We start from the raw sequence: 14,889 nt of genomic DNA on the forward strand, positions 1-14,889 counted from the left end.
TCTTGGATTACAACAGCGGTATGTGGGCGAGCGTTATCCTGTTGGAAAATGTCACCTGGAATGCTGCCCATTAATGGCAGCACAACATGCCGAATCATCAGACTGATGTGCAAATTTGCAGTCAGAATTATGAGATAACCACGAGAGTGCTCCTGCTGCCATAAGAAATCACACCTCCACCATAACTCCAGGAGTGGTCCCGTGTGTCTAGTAAGCAGGCAGATTGGGTGCAGACCCTTAATTGGACTCATCCTAACCAACACACGGCCCTTGATGGCATCAGAAAACGCAACCGATTTCCCCCCTACCCTCCCATGAGCTCTCGCTTGACACAATGATATTTTACAAAAGGCTCTGGTTTGCTGTCAGTGGAATGCACGCTACAGTGCGTCTGGCTCGGAACTGTCGTTGGAGTAACCGATTGTTGACAGTTGTACCACAGTGCTGCGAACTGCTGCTCGAATTGCTTTTGCAGGTGCAGTACGTTGCGCCAGAGCCATACGCTCAATACGGCAGTGCCAAGTGGACGGAGCCTGGTCTTCTTACGACAGTACATTCTCAAGATCACCGCTGCCAGGAATCATGCACAATGGCTACATTCCTACCTAGTCTTCGTGCAGTATCGCAGAGGAAACATCCAGCTCCTCGTAACCCTATTACACGACTACGTTCAATCTCAGCAAGGTGTTGCTAACGGCGTCTATGCCGCCTTAAAAGAATTCTTGACAAACATAAACTAACCACGCCGAGACTGAAAGGTAACTAACGCGTACGACCGTCATAGCATGTACTGAAAGCAAATCTGATTTACATCCTCACAGTGGCGCTAACAGCGCCAGTCTCATGCGGCTGGCGCGAAATTTAAATACACATCGTCCTTCAGACGTGGAAACATGCCTACCAAGTTTCTTTTATGTCGCACAGCTTCTTCGTGGTGTTGTGATTTTTTTCCATCAGTGTGTACGAATTATCTGGCTCTCATAAGATAATGTTACAACTGATTAAGAAATCTATTCGTTGTCCCTTTTCATTTGAATACATCAAAATAATAAATTTCGTATTCAATACTCACCACACCTCCACATCATGACCATTTATTCATTTTGTGTGCCAAATTGCGGAGTCATCTGCCGATTCACAGGTTGCTCGTGTCGTTTAGGTCTTGCATCCGTTCTCCACAGTTCTCTAACATGTTAAAACACGAAACGGGAAAAACAAGCACTTAAATTTTTCTATGCGAGCCCTCATTTCTATTATTTTATCGTGATGATCATTTCTCCCTATGTAGGTGGGTGCCAACAGAATGTTTTCGCAATCGGAGGAGAAAACTGGTGATTGAAATTTCATGAGAAGATCCCGTCGCAACGAAAAACACCTTTGTTTTAATGATTGACACTCCAATTCACCTATCACGTGTGCAGTGAAACGATATGGCACCAAAGACCACCACACCAGCAAAAGTCAGGTTGGTATCGTATTCTTTCCGGGGCGTCTTCAGACTGTTCTTCACTCGTTTTTAGGACTTGCTTCGAAACAGGACTCATCACTGAATTCTATTTCAGTCAGTGAGATTCCCGGCCGAAGACGTTTCAGGAGACGCCCTGGACAGCGGTGGGATACCAGTGTGACTATCACCCACCATATGGTCCAACAACCGGGAGTAATGATCTGGGGCGCCATTTCCTTTCATAGCAGGACCCTTTTGCTAGTCATCAGCGGCACCCTTGCAGCATAGCATCCTTCCAGCAAGGTAGTACCCGACCGCGCGCGGCGAGAGTTCGTACTGCTTGTCTTGGCAGCAATGTCGACGGATCTCTCCTCAAATGTGAATGTTTGGAGCATTAAGGACAGGGCCCTCCAACCAGCTCGGAATTTTGAAGGTCTAACATATCCTTTGAACAGCATTTGGCATGACATCCCTCAGGATGACATCCAGCAACTGTGTCAGTCAATGCCAAGTCGAATAATTGCTTTTAAGGGTCAGAATTCGATCAACACATTATTAACTTGCTCAGTCTGTGAAGATTTTTCTCTTGAACAAACCAATAATTTTTTTCTGAAACTGTAATCATATGTACATGTACATCACATTTATCGACTATCGTCCCATTCCGAGAAACCTTCGTAGTGAGTCTTACTTGTTTTTTTTGTGTTAGGGTGAAATATTGTAAGAAGAAGAATTCAATGTATGCTGTACAAAAGAAAAATGCAGAGATCATATAAAAATTCGGAGGAGACATTACTTAAAAAAAAAACACGTGCAACTACTAAAAGGGTTTCGTAATAATTTTGTGGCTCAATAGTCTGGCGGTATTCTTTCAACTGAACACCACTTCGACGACTTGCATCTCTCTAACCAAACCTATTATCCAACGGGGCCGGCCAAAGTGGCCGTGCGGTTCTAGGCGCTGCAGTCTGGAACCGCGAGACCGCTACGGTCGCAGGTTCGAATCCTGCCTCGGCATGGATGTGTGTGATGTCCTTAGGTTAGTTAAGTTTAACTAGTTCTAAGTTCTAGGGGACTAATGACCTCAGAAGTTGAGTCCCATAGTGCTCGGAGACATTTGAACCATTTTTTATTATCCAGCGGGAAAACGGCACATAAAGTTAAAACGAAGACTGAAATTACTTACTCCGACCGAGATTTGATCCAAGACCTGTCTGTACGCAGACGCGTGCTTTTCCACTAGACCACCTTGTTCTCTTTTTATTAATTAAAAAACGACCACGAGGGCCGACATATACAAAGTGAGTCACTTGAAACTTTAAAAAAAATCTGGAAAAATACAAATCGTATTAAAAAAAATGGTTCAAATGGCTCTGAGCACTATGGGACTTAACATCTGTGGTCATCAGTCCCCTAGAACTTCGAATTACTTAAACCTAACTAACCTAAGGACATCACACACATCTTTGCCCGAGGCAGGATTCAAACCTGCGACCGTAGCAGTCGCGCGGTTCCGGACTGAGCGCCTAGAAGCGCATGGCCAAAATCGTATTCAAGAAAGGTTCTAATAGAAATTGTTCGTATCGAAGTGGGACATTCAATTACACCAAAGTAGAACCTCCCGAGGGACTACAGCAGGAAACTTTGAAATATTAAACAGGAACCCCCATTTTTATGGTGGATTTGGATTCTCCGGGAAAAATTCGGAACTTCGGTATTGAACTTTTTTTTCGTTGAAATAGAAAAGACCCAAAATAGATTAAAACTGTTAATACATGAAAATACATCATGAAATACACATCAGATCAGGATCCTAGGAGGTTAGAAATATTTAATGAGGAACCTGCTATTATAGAAATAAATATACATACACTATATGATCAAAAGTATCCGGATATCCCAAAAAACACACGTGTATTGTGCGGCCACCTAGTGCCAGGTATTCTATATCAGCGACCTCAGTAGTCATTAGACATCGTGAGAGAGCGGAATGGGGCGCTCCGTGGAACTCCCGGACTTCGAACGTGGTTGGGTGATTGGGTGTCACTTGCCATACGTCTGTACGCGAGATTTTCACACTCCTAAGCATCCCTAGGTCCACTGTTTCCGATATGATAGTGAAGTGGAAACGTGAAGGGACACGTACAGCACAGAAACGTACAGGCCGACCTCGTCTGTTGACTGACAGAGACCGCCGACAGTTGAAGAGGGTCGTAATGTGTAATAGGCAGACACCTATCCAGACCATCACACAGGAATTACAAACTGCACCAGGATCCACTGCAAGTATTATGACAGAAAGGAGGGAGGTGAGGAAGCTTGGATCTCATGACTGAGTGGCTGCTCATAAGCCACACATCACGCCGGTAAATGCCAGACGACGCCTCGCTTTGTGTAAGGAGCGTAAACAGTGGACGACTGAAAAGTCAAGAAACGTTGTGTGGAGTGGCGAATCACGGTACACAATGTGGCGATACGATGGCAGGGTGTGGATATGGCTAATGCCCGGTGAACGTCATCTGGCAACGTGTGCAGTGCCAACAGGGAAATTCGGAGGTGGTGGTGTTATGGTGTGATCGTGTTTTTCATGGAGGGGGCTTGCACCTCTTGTTGTTTTGCATGGCACTATCACAGCAGAGTCATACACTTATGTTTTAAGCACCTTCTTGCTTCCCACTGTTGAAGAGCAGTTCGGGGATGGCGATTGCCTCTTTCAAAACGGTCGACCACTTGTTCATAAGGTATGGCGTGTGGCGGAGTTGTTAGATGACAATAACACCCCTGTAATGGACTGTCCTTCACAGAGTCCTGACCTGAATCCTATAGAACACCTTTGGGATGTTCTGAACGCCAGCTTCTTGCCAGGCCTCACCTCTCCTCAATGCAGCACTCCGCGCAGTATGGGCTGCCATTCCCCAAGAAACCTTCCAGCACTGATAGAACATATGCCTGCGAGAGTGGAAGCTGTCATCAACAGCGTACTGAATTCCAGCATTGCCGATGGAGGCCGCCACGAACTTGTAAGTCATTTTCAGCCAGGCATCAGGATAATTTTGATCACATAGTGTATTTTGTCCTCATTATTGATGTAGTTTCTTTTACTGTCTCTGTTTAACTCTAGAAGCAATTTTAACTCACTGATAAACTAGTGAATAGTTCCAACTGCTTTCCATTTTAGAGATATCTGTGCAACGGGTCTTAACAGCTGGGGAGAAAGAAAGAAAGAAAGAAAGACAGACAGACAACAAAGTGACGTTATAAGTGTTCCGTTTTTACCGATCGACTTACGGAACCATAAAAATTCATCACTATAAACCCATAACAAACACAGGGACGGTTTAAGGCCTAAGCGACATAAGCCACCGCTTTGGGTGCCAAGCAGAGAGGGGCGACAGGGGCGCCCAAGTGCAAGATTTTTATCAAAATTAGCAGAGAAAACTGACACAGGTAAAAGTGGGAGAAGGAAAAGCGGAAGAGCGGGTGCCAGCTTATGGTTGCAAGATTCAAAGTTCGAGGTGTGGAAATTGTGACCTGTATCTGACGTACGTTAATTGATCACCATCCAAAATAATGAATTAGGAATTAAATGATTACTAACTCAAACGAGAATAGCAATTAATTTCGTTTGTTCCATTAAAGAAAACTCTTACCAAGCAATTACAATATTCCTCTGTTACAACCTTAGCATATCTGATAAAAGGATCTGGGGTAAGATTATAATAATCGCATAAATGAAACAATTGTAGTCGCGAAGCTGTACCGCGATCGTTTTGATGACAGATAGCACTAAAGAAGGAAACGCGTTGAACCTGCGGTCGGAGGTGATAGTAAGGTGTGCATTGAATCTGAATGTAATGCAACGCAATGAAGATATAATTTTCTACAAAGTGGCTTTAATGTCACTACTGTGTGTTTATGGTTTTCCCTTGATTATGCACGGACTTGTTGTTGAACAAATGAGACCTTTTAAACGTTTCTGGAGTCCCATGAATTATGGTGGCCGTTCTTGTAGCTTAAAGAATACTCCATTCGGAGTTCCATTAAATAGAGTAATGTCTGCCATCGCCCAGTCAGAGCCGTTTCACCTTGTAAGGTTAGTCTGCTTAGCTGTCGGTTAAAAAACGCCCGCTCGGTCAATAATAAGTTACATTTCTTATATGAATTGGATATAACGGTTTTTTACTGGTCAGGCACGACCGTCCCTGTTTATGTAAACTTACTTATTGACATATACACACCGCCAATTGGTCACGAGCGTTTTCTCAATAAAATTATTCCTGGTATTGTATAAGAGGCTTAAATATTGGTTAATAATGCCCGCTTGTTTAATGCTGTGTTATTTTGCTTGTTAATATTTAATCTGCTTTCTTTTACCTGTTAGTTACGGCCGCCCTTGCCTAACAAATATTTCTCTATTCATATAATCACCTTGACAATTGTTTTTTCGCGATCTTGCAGTAAAATCACGCTTTGTATTATGTAAGTAATTTAGCTGCAGGAAAATCATGGCCACTTTTTTAATGCTGTGCGATTTTGCTATTAAATATTTAATGTAACTGTTTGTTTTACTGGTCAGTTACGGGCTTTCTTGCTTAAAGAATATTTACTTGTACACATACTGTCCATTGCTCATGGGCGTTGTCTCAGTAAAACTACGACCTCTGTTGTGTAAGTGGATTAGCCGTTCGTTAATAACTGCCGTTTGTGTAATGCTGGGTTATTTGTTGCAATATTTTACTTAACTGTTCCTTCGTCAGTCATGGCCGTTTGCTTAATGCTGCGATATTTTTCCTCAGTGTTTAATCTTACTGGTTTCCTTTGTGGCCGGTTACCGCAATTCTTGCTTAGTGAAATCTGTGTTATACTGATTCCGCTAGCTGGGAACAGGTGTTCCCTCGGTAAGTTGCGCTCTGTATTTTTTTTAGTCTTCTTAGTATAGGCCAGTAACAGTTGTTTTTTTAAGGTTATGTCGTCTTTCCTTTTAATTTCTAGTTTAAATGTTTCACTGGTCAGTGACTGCTGTTTGGGATAAAGAATACAAACAAAAAATTAGCAAGGTTACGTGGATGCAGAACTGAGACGGCTCTCTGGAATTAGCGGACTTACATAATTTTGAGAAAAGAGTAATTTTCGAGAAGATATTTAGCAGAAGTACAGATTTAGTTCAAACCCTATTTTCTAACGCCAGAACTCTAATTGTACTGTTCTCTGGAAGTGATAATGTAGATGTCTTGTTTTATTGGAGAGAAATGTTTTTAATTATGCATGTATTTTCCTATATTGCTCAGGTACCAATGTATGTTATGTTTGCTTTGGTGATAATGTCCAATGTCAAAATGAGATAAATCGCTCCCAGCTAAGGCAATGATGACTAATGAATGAAGCGGTCGAGAGGTTACAGTCCAACCTTATATGTCCTGCATTAATTCCGAAACAAACATTGTGCAATAAATCGATTTTCTTTGACCGTGGCACGCGTACCACCATTTGAGTTCAAAAATGTTTCAAATGGCTCTGAGCACTATGGGACTTAACATCGGAGGTCATCAGTCCCTTAGACTTTAGAACTTCTTAAACCTAACTAACCTAAAGAGATCACACACATCCGTGACCGAGGCAGGATTCGAACCTACGACCGTAGCGGTCGCGCGGTTCCAGGCTGAAGCGCCTAGAACCGCTCGGCCACAACGGCCGGCCCACCATTTGGGAATCCCTGTATTAAGCGGTTAACAAGCAATGTGCGTTCTGCCGTTTAACAATGAAAAAGCATCTCTGTGGCCATTGAAGTGAGTCCGTATTATTATATGCGAGTTCCTCTAATCGAGCCCACCCTTATTAGCCAATCCTGACAGTTCTTAAAATCTGCTTGAACATTTGGTTTTTGTGAAGTCGACGTCCAGCAGTATCTCACACCTTCGAAGCATCCCGAAACTGAGGGTTCCCACTCCATTTTCGAGATAGCAACTCTAGGAGAGACTGGGCACGATGGCCGATGCGCAGTGACCAATTTTCGTCCAGGGCGCTGGTCAGTTCATTCGTTTGTTCGGAAGGGATGGCCGGCACTATCTGCCACGTTTCGGTAGATCGAGGATGACAGAATCGAGGAACACGCCCTACAATCTTCCTCAAAGGCTTTTACGGAAGATATTCGCAAAAAAAAATTAATTTTTGGATTACTTTTAGCTTTATATGTCAGGTTCAAGATGGTGTGCCCATTATTTCGTTAATGGTCATAATTATTGTGATACTCTCGTGGAAGTAAGAGCCTGCGAAATACGAAAACGCTTGGAATGAAAAATTGCTATGATTTTGCGTTTTGGGCAAAATATGTAAATGTTTGTGAAATTTAGCTAACATATTGAATTTTTGTTTATACTTGGGTGGAGGTCTCTACATCTGTCACCAAACTCGAGAAAATTGATCTGAAGTAGCAGTTTCATTTGCGATCGCGCCGGGCCAGCGATAAAGCCACAACGTACTTCATATTTCATAAACGGTTTTAGATATCGAAATGAAATTTTGGAAAAAATAGCACGCAAAGAGGAGAGTATTATTCGGTATGGTTATTAGATGGAAAATTTCAATATCTACCGTGTTATTCCACTAATTACAGACTTTTTCGATGAAAGAATGTAATTTTTAAGGGTCATCGATAACTTGTGAAACGAGAAATGCTATGGGTATTGGAGCAACATAAGTGAAGACATTAAACCCTTGTTTTGTACCGACGATACCCTTTTTCGTAAGTTACTGACCTTACTTTTCCTCAGTTCCCCACTGAATAAATTTAATAAATCACTGTTTCAGAATTCTCTCGCAACTGCATCTCCACATGTTAGTGAGATGAGACTGTGTAAACTACGCTGTGTTTTGGCAAAAGAAGAAAATGTCAACGTGGCAAGGAGAGAAATGTGTAAGTTTTACTCAAAATTCGCCATTTCTGATGCTTTTCTGAAAGCCACAAGTTGTTAATAAGGGAGACGAAAATACACTACTGGCCATTAAAATTGGTACACCACGAAGGTGACATGCTACAGACACGTAATTTGAGCGACACGAAGAAGATGCTGTGATATGTAAATGATAAGCTTTTCAGAGCATTCACACAAGGTTGGCGCCGGTGGCGACACCTACAACGTTCTGACATGAGGAAAGTTTCCAATCGATTTCTCATACACAAACAGCAGTTGACCGGCGTTGCCTGGTGAAACGTAGTTGTGATGCCTCGTGTAAGGAGGAGAAATGCGTACCATCACGTTTCAGACTTTGGTAAAGGTCGGATTGTAGCCTATCGTGATTGCGGTTTATCGTATCACGACATTGCTGCTCGCGTTGGTCGAGATCCAATGACTGTTAGTAGAATATGCAAACGGTGGGTTCAGAAGGGTGATACAGAACGCCGTGCTGGATCCCAACGGCCTCGTATCACTAGCAGCCGAGATGACAGGCATCTTATCCGCATGGCTGTAACGGATCGTGCAGCCACGTCTCGATCACTGAGTCGACAGTTGGGACGTTTGCAAGACAACAAATATCTGCACAAACAGTTCGACGGCGTTTGCAGCAGCACAGACTCGGAGACCATGGCTGCGGTTACCCTTGACGCTGCATCACAGACAGGAGCGCCTGCGATGGTGTACTCAACGACGAACCTGGGTGCACGAATGGCAAAACGTCATTTTTTCGGATGAATCCAGGTTCTGAAACTTCCTGGCAGATTAAAACTGTGTGCCCGACCGAGACTCGAACTCGGGACCTTTGCCTTTGGCGGGCAAGTGCTCTACCATCTGAGCTACCGAAGCACGACTCTCGCCCGCTGCTCACAGCTTTACTTCTGCCAGTATCTCGTCTCCTACCTTCCAAACTTTACAGAAGCTCTCCTACGAACCTTGCAGAACTAGCACTCCTGAAAGAAAGGATATAGCGGTGACATGGCTTAGCCACAGCCTGGGGGATGTTTCCAGAATGAGATTTTAACTCTGCAGCGGAGTGTGCGCTGATATGAAACTTCCTGGCAGATTAAGGTAGGAGACGAGATACTGGCAGAAGTAAAGCTGTGAGCACCGGGCGTGAGTCGTGCTTCGGTAGCTCAGATGGTAGAGCACTTGCCCGCGAAAGGCAAAGGTCCCGAGTTCGAGTCTCGGTCGGGCACACAGTTTTAATCTGCCAGGAAGTTTCATATCAGCGCACACTCCGCTGCAGAGTGAAAATCTCATTCTGGAATCCAGGTTCTGTTTACAGCATCATGATGGTCGCATCCGTGTATGGCGACATCGCGGTGAACGTACATTGGAAGCGTGTATTCGTCATCGCCATACTGGCGTATCACCCGGCGTTATGGCGTGGGCTGCCATTGGTTAAACGTCTCGGTCACCTCTTGTACTCATTGACGGCACTTCGAACAGTGGACGTTACATTTCAGATGTGTTACGACCTGTGGCTCTACCCTTCATTCGATACCTGCGAAACCCTACATTTCAGCAGGATAATGCACGACCGCATGTTGCAGGTCCTGTAGGGGCCTTTCTGGATACAGAAAATGTTCGACTGCTGCCCTGGCCAGCACATTCTCCAGATCTCTCACCAATTGAAATTGTCTCGTCGATGGTGGCCGAGTAACTGGCTCATTACAATACGCCAGTCACTACTCTTGATGAACTGTGGTATCGTGTTGAAGCTGCATGGGCAGCTGTACCTATACACGCCATCCAAGCTATGTTTGACGCAATACCCAGACGTATCAAGGCCGTTATTTCGGCCAGAGGTGGTTGTTCTGGGTACTGATTTCTCAGGATCTATGCACCCAAATTGCGTCAAAATGTAATCACATGTCAGTTATAGTATAATATATTTGTCCCATGAGTACCCGTTTATCATCTGCATTTCTTCTACGTGTAGCAATTTTAATGGCCAGTAGTGTATATCGCTGTATTTTCGACAGAATTCCTTATAAATACTAACCAAAGCACAGGTGACATATTTCTGAATGGTCACCATGCAAGAGGGGCGTGGAGGCGCCCGGCTACATACTTATCAAAAATATGAATGTGGGCTTCAGTTTAGAACGTCACTTCCCCTCCAGCACTCGGCACTTCCCCGACAGCTCCTACCCGCAGCCCCACTACTACCGGTCTCCCACCCGTCCCCTACCTTCTCCGCATCTACTGGTCAAGATATTGTGCACGGACTCTTATCTGGCACTTTATGGATAAAATACAGGTTTCAACGTTCATGCACAATAGTGCCTCCTTGGACTTTGCTACAAAACAGCAAACCTTCTCATTCCACTTCTGGATTCTAAGAGTGGTCGCAGTAGGGCCCTTTCGCCACAAGAGATCTTATCTGTGTTCTGCCTGTGGTGCTTTGGGCGTACAGTGGTGGCAATACAGAAGACTGACCGGCAGCCTGCGAGACACTGACCTGTGTGCCTCCCGCCACTCCCTTTCGAGAACTGCTCTCAGGGTGGTGGCCTACGTGACTTCACGGAGCTGTCGTCTCGTCGTAGTCTTCTTGTCAATGTCCTCTCACTTATATGAGATATGCCAATTCAAATAGAACGGAAAAGGATACTAAATTACGTTAGTCAGCTACCGAAAATCGCAAGTACTGTTATGTACCACATTTGTCGGTGTCTATTTATAATACCGATCTAAGGTGTCTCTAACAGCCGTGTACCGCAAGTCTCTAGAGGAACGGAAGGTTCCAAATAATCGGAAAAGAGCACAGGGAGTTCCAGTTTTCGAGAAGGGTCGTCGAGCAGATGCCTGTATCTCTGACATCGATCTGTTGTAGAATTTTAGAACATGTTTTTTGCTCGCGTATCATGTCATTTCTGGAAACCCAGAATCTACTCTGTAGGAATCAACATGAATTCCGGAAACAGCGATCGTGTGAGACCCAACTCGCTTTATTTGTTCATGAGAACCAGAAAATATCAGATACAGGCTACCAGGTAAATGACATTTTCCTTGACTTCCAGAAGGCGTTCGATACAGTTCCGCACTGTCACCTGATAAACAATGTAAGAGCCTACGCAATATCAGATCAGCTCTGTGGCTGGATTGAGGAGTTTTTAGCAAACAGAACACAGCATGTTGTTCTCAATGGAAAAACGCCTACAGACGTTAAAGTAACCTCTGGCTCAGTCTGGAACCGCGCGACCGCTACGGTCGCAGGTCCGAATCCTGCCTCGGTCATGGATGTGTGTGATGTCCTTAGGTTGGTTAGGTTTAAGTAGTTCTAAGTCTAGGGGACTCATGACCTCAGCTGTTAAGTCCCATAGTGCTCAGAGCCATTTGAACCATTTTTTAACCTCTGGGGTGCCACAGGGGAGTGTTATGAGACCATTGATTGACATAATATATATAAATGACCTAGTAGATAGTGTCGGAAGTTCCATGCGGCTTTTTGCGGATGATGCTGTAGTACACAGAGAAGTTACAGCATTAGAAAATTGCAGCGAAATGCAGGAAGATCTGCTGCGGATAGGCACTTGGTGCAGGGAGTGGCAACTGACCATTAACAAAGACAAATGTAATGTATTGCGAATTCATAGAAATAAGGATCCTTTATTGTATGATTATATGAAAGCGGAACAAACACTGGTAGCGGTTACTTCTGTAAAATATCTGGGAGTATGCGTACGGAACGATTTGAAGTGGAATGATCATATAAAATTAATTTTTGGTAAGGCGAGTGCCAGGTTGAGATTCATTGGGAGAGTCCTTAGAAAATGTAGTCCATCGACAAAGGAGGTGGCTTACAAAACCCTCGTTCGACCTATACTTGAGTATTGCTCATCAGTGTGGGATGCGCACGAGATCGGGTTGACAGGGGTGATAGAGAAGATCAAAAGAAGAGAGGCGCGTTTCGTCCTGGGGTATTTGGGAAGCGTGATAGCGTTACAGAGATGTTTAGCAAACTCAAGTGGCAGACTCTGCGAGAGAGGCGCTCTGCATCGCGGTGTAGCTTCTTGTCCAGGTTTCGAGAGGGTGCGTTTCTGGATGAGGTATCGAATATATTGCTTCCCCCTACTTGTACCTCCCGAGGAGATCACGAATGTAAAATTAGGGAGATTCGAGCGCGCACGGAGGCTTTCCGGCAATCGTTCTTCCCTCGAACCATACGCGACACGAGACTGGAAGAGGAAAGGGAGGTAATGATAGAGGCACGTCTTGCGGAGTATAAATGTAGATGTAGATTTAGATGCCTTTCCATTATGATTTACTTATCTTACGAGATAAAAAAAAAAGAACGGTTGCGTAACAGGGGTCGCCAAACAACATGTCGCTTGTGTGGAAAAAAAAATTTTTCTCGAACTAGCCCTGAGCTACTCCATGAAGTAAAAAAAAGGTATACTTGGTTTTGCTCTTTGTGGAGTAGTGGTGGTTACGCAGGATAACCATGCGCTGCCTGTGTCGGCACCGCAGCCGTCTCGGTGCGGTCTTGGCTTTGAGTGCTCCTAAACGCTGACAGTTTGAACGACTGCCAGAAGGGAGCGTATGGCACGCGCAGGTAGATCAGCTGTTGCGGTTCGACGGTGCGCAGCGTCCCCCGCACGGGAATTAGCGCGCCGCCGCCGCCGCCGCCGCGGCCGCTGCTACTTTCACCTGTCGCCCTCGTCGCTGGGAGGCTGGCGACGCACGCCTCTGTCGGAGCAACGAGCTTTCCCGCGCAGCGCGGCGCGGGGTGGCGCCTGTCCCGGCCCCGGTCCGGTCCACCTGCTCCGCGAGCCGCGCTCCTCACGAGGCCGCGCACCACTTTCCCCATTGTTTGCACGCAGCCTGCGCCACAGCCGGCGTCCGGTCGCAATATCGCTTCATTTAGGCTGCCGTACACAACCGTTACAACAGGTACCACAGCGTGGATGAAAGAGATTACACACTGAAGAGTCAATGAAACTGGTACACCTGCCTAATATCGCGTAGGGCCCCTGCTGGCATGCAGAAGTGCCGGAACACGACGTGCATGATCTCGACTAATATCTGAAGTAGTGCTGGAGGGAACTGACACCATGGACCCTGCAAGGGTGTCCATAAATCCGTAAGAGTACTAAGGGGTGGAGATCTCACCTGAACAGTACGTATCAAGGCATCCCAGATATGCTCAATAATATTCACGTCTGGGGAGTCTGGTGGGGAGCGGAAGTATTTAACCTCAGAAGAGTGATCCTGGAGCCACCCTGTAGCAATTCTGGACGAGTGGGGTGTGGCATTGTGCTGCTGGAATTGCCCAAGTCCGTCAGGATGCACTACGGACATGAATCGATTCAGGTGATGAGACAGGATGCTTACGTACGTGTCACCTGTCAGAATCGTATCTAGACGTATCAGAGGCCCGATATCAGTTCAACTGCACACTCCCCACACCACTACAGAGCCTCCACCAGCTCCTGCTGAAAAGAATGCTCCACGGATTCATGAGGCTGTCACCATACCCGTACACGTCCATCCTCTCGATACAATTTGAAACGAGATTCATCCAGTCAACAGTCCAATGTTGGTGTGTGTATGTGTGAATGTGTGAATTCCTATGGGACCAAACTGCCCAAGTCAGCAGTCCCTAGACTTGCATACTACTTAAACTAACTTAAACTATCTTATGCTGGAAAAACACATAGGGACCGCACAATCCGTGACAATCAATTGTAATGTCCCCACAGAAAATACAGTCTACCATGCACCAATTAATCATTGTCAATCAAACCATTCACATTCATTCACTTTGGAAAAGTATCTGATCTGATTTTCTCGTAACATATGCGGCGATAGCTCGACGACGCCAAAGTATTTTCTAGTGCGTTTATTCTTTGAAATAACAGAGATGCATATATGCATTGTAACTAGGACAGCTTCTGGAGTATCGGATGAGGGATTGACGAGTTTCTGAGAGATACATATTCTGCTTTTCTTCTCGCTAAAGCGAGCCAATTAACATTTGTGCCGCTAGCGGTTTGTTTGAAGAGAAAGAGACTGTATCGGATGAGGGATTGACGAGTTTCTGAGAGATACATATTCTGCTTTTCTTCTCGCTAAAGCGAGCCAATTAACATTTGTGCCGCTAGCGGTTTGTTTGAAGAGGAAGAGACTGTAAACGGAAAATAATTAAGACGTGGAATTACCGGAGATCTGGACATGTAATGGAGATGGATTTAATACACAATTTCCTTCATAAATAAGGTTTGTGACATTTTTTGTTCTGGAGTGAATGAACGAATGAGTTTTTTCTGAATCATTTGATGATCACGTTGGCCCTGTAATTAGTGAGGAAGTTTCAGCTGTGTCGAAGAGAGCCTGCAATCACTGAGTCTGTGTTAAATCGTCCAAAAAGGCTTCGTACACATCTGGAATTCGCAATCTTTCGTAAAAGGAACAAATTGCCCACACGATTGATTCTCCCGACTGAATGCAGTGTTTAACAGTGTTAAACAATGTCGTTGTTGA

Source organism: Schistocerca piceifrons, chromosome 3, assembly GCF_021461385.2.
Source record: "Schistocerca piceifrons isolate TAMUIC-IGC-003096 chromosome 3, iqSchPice1.1, whole genome shotgun sequence".
Taxonomy (NCBI): domain Eukaryota; kingdom Metazoa; phylum Arthropoda; class Insecta; order Orthoptera; family Acrididae; genus Schistocerca; species Schistocerca piceifrons.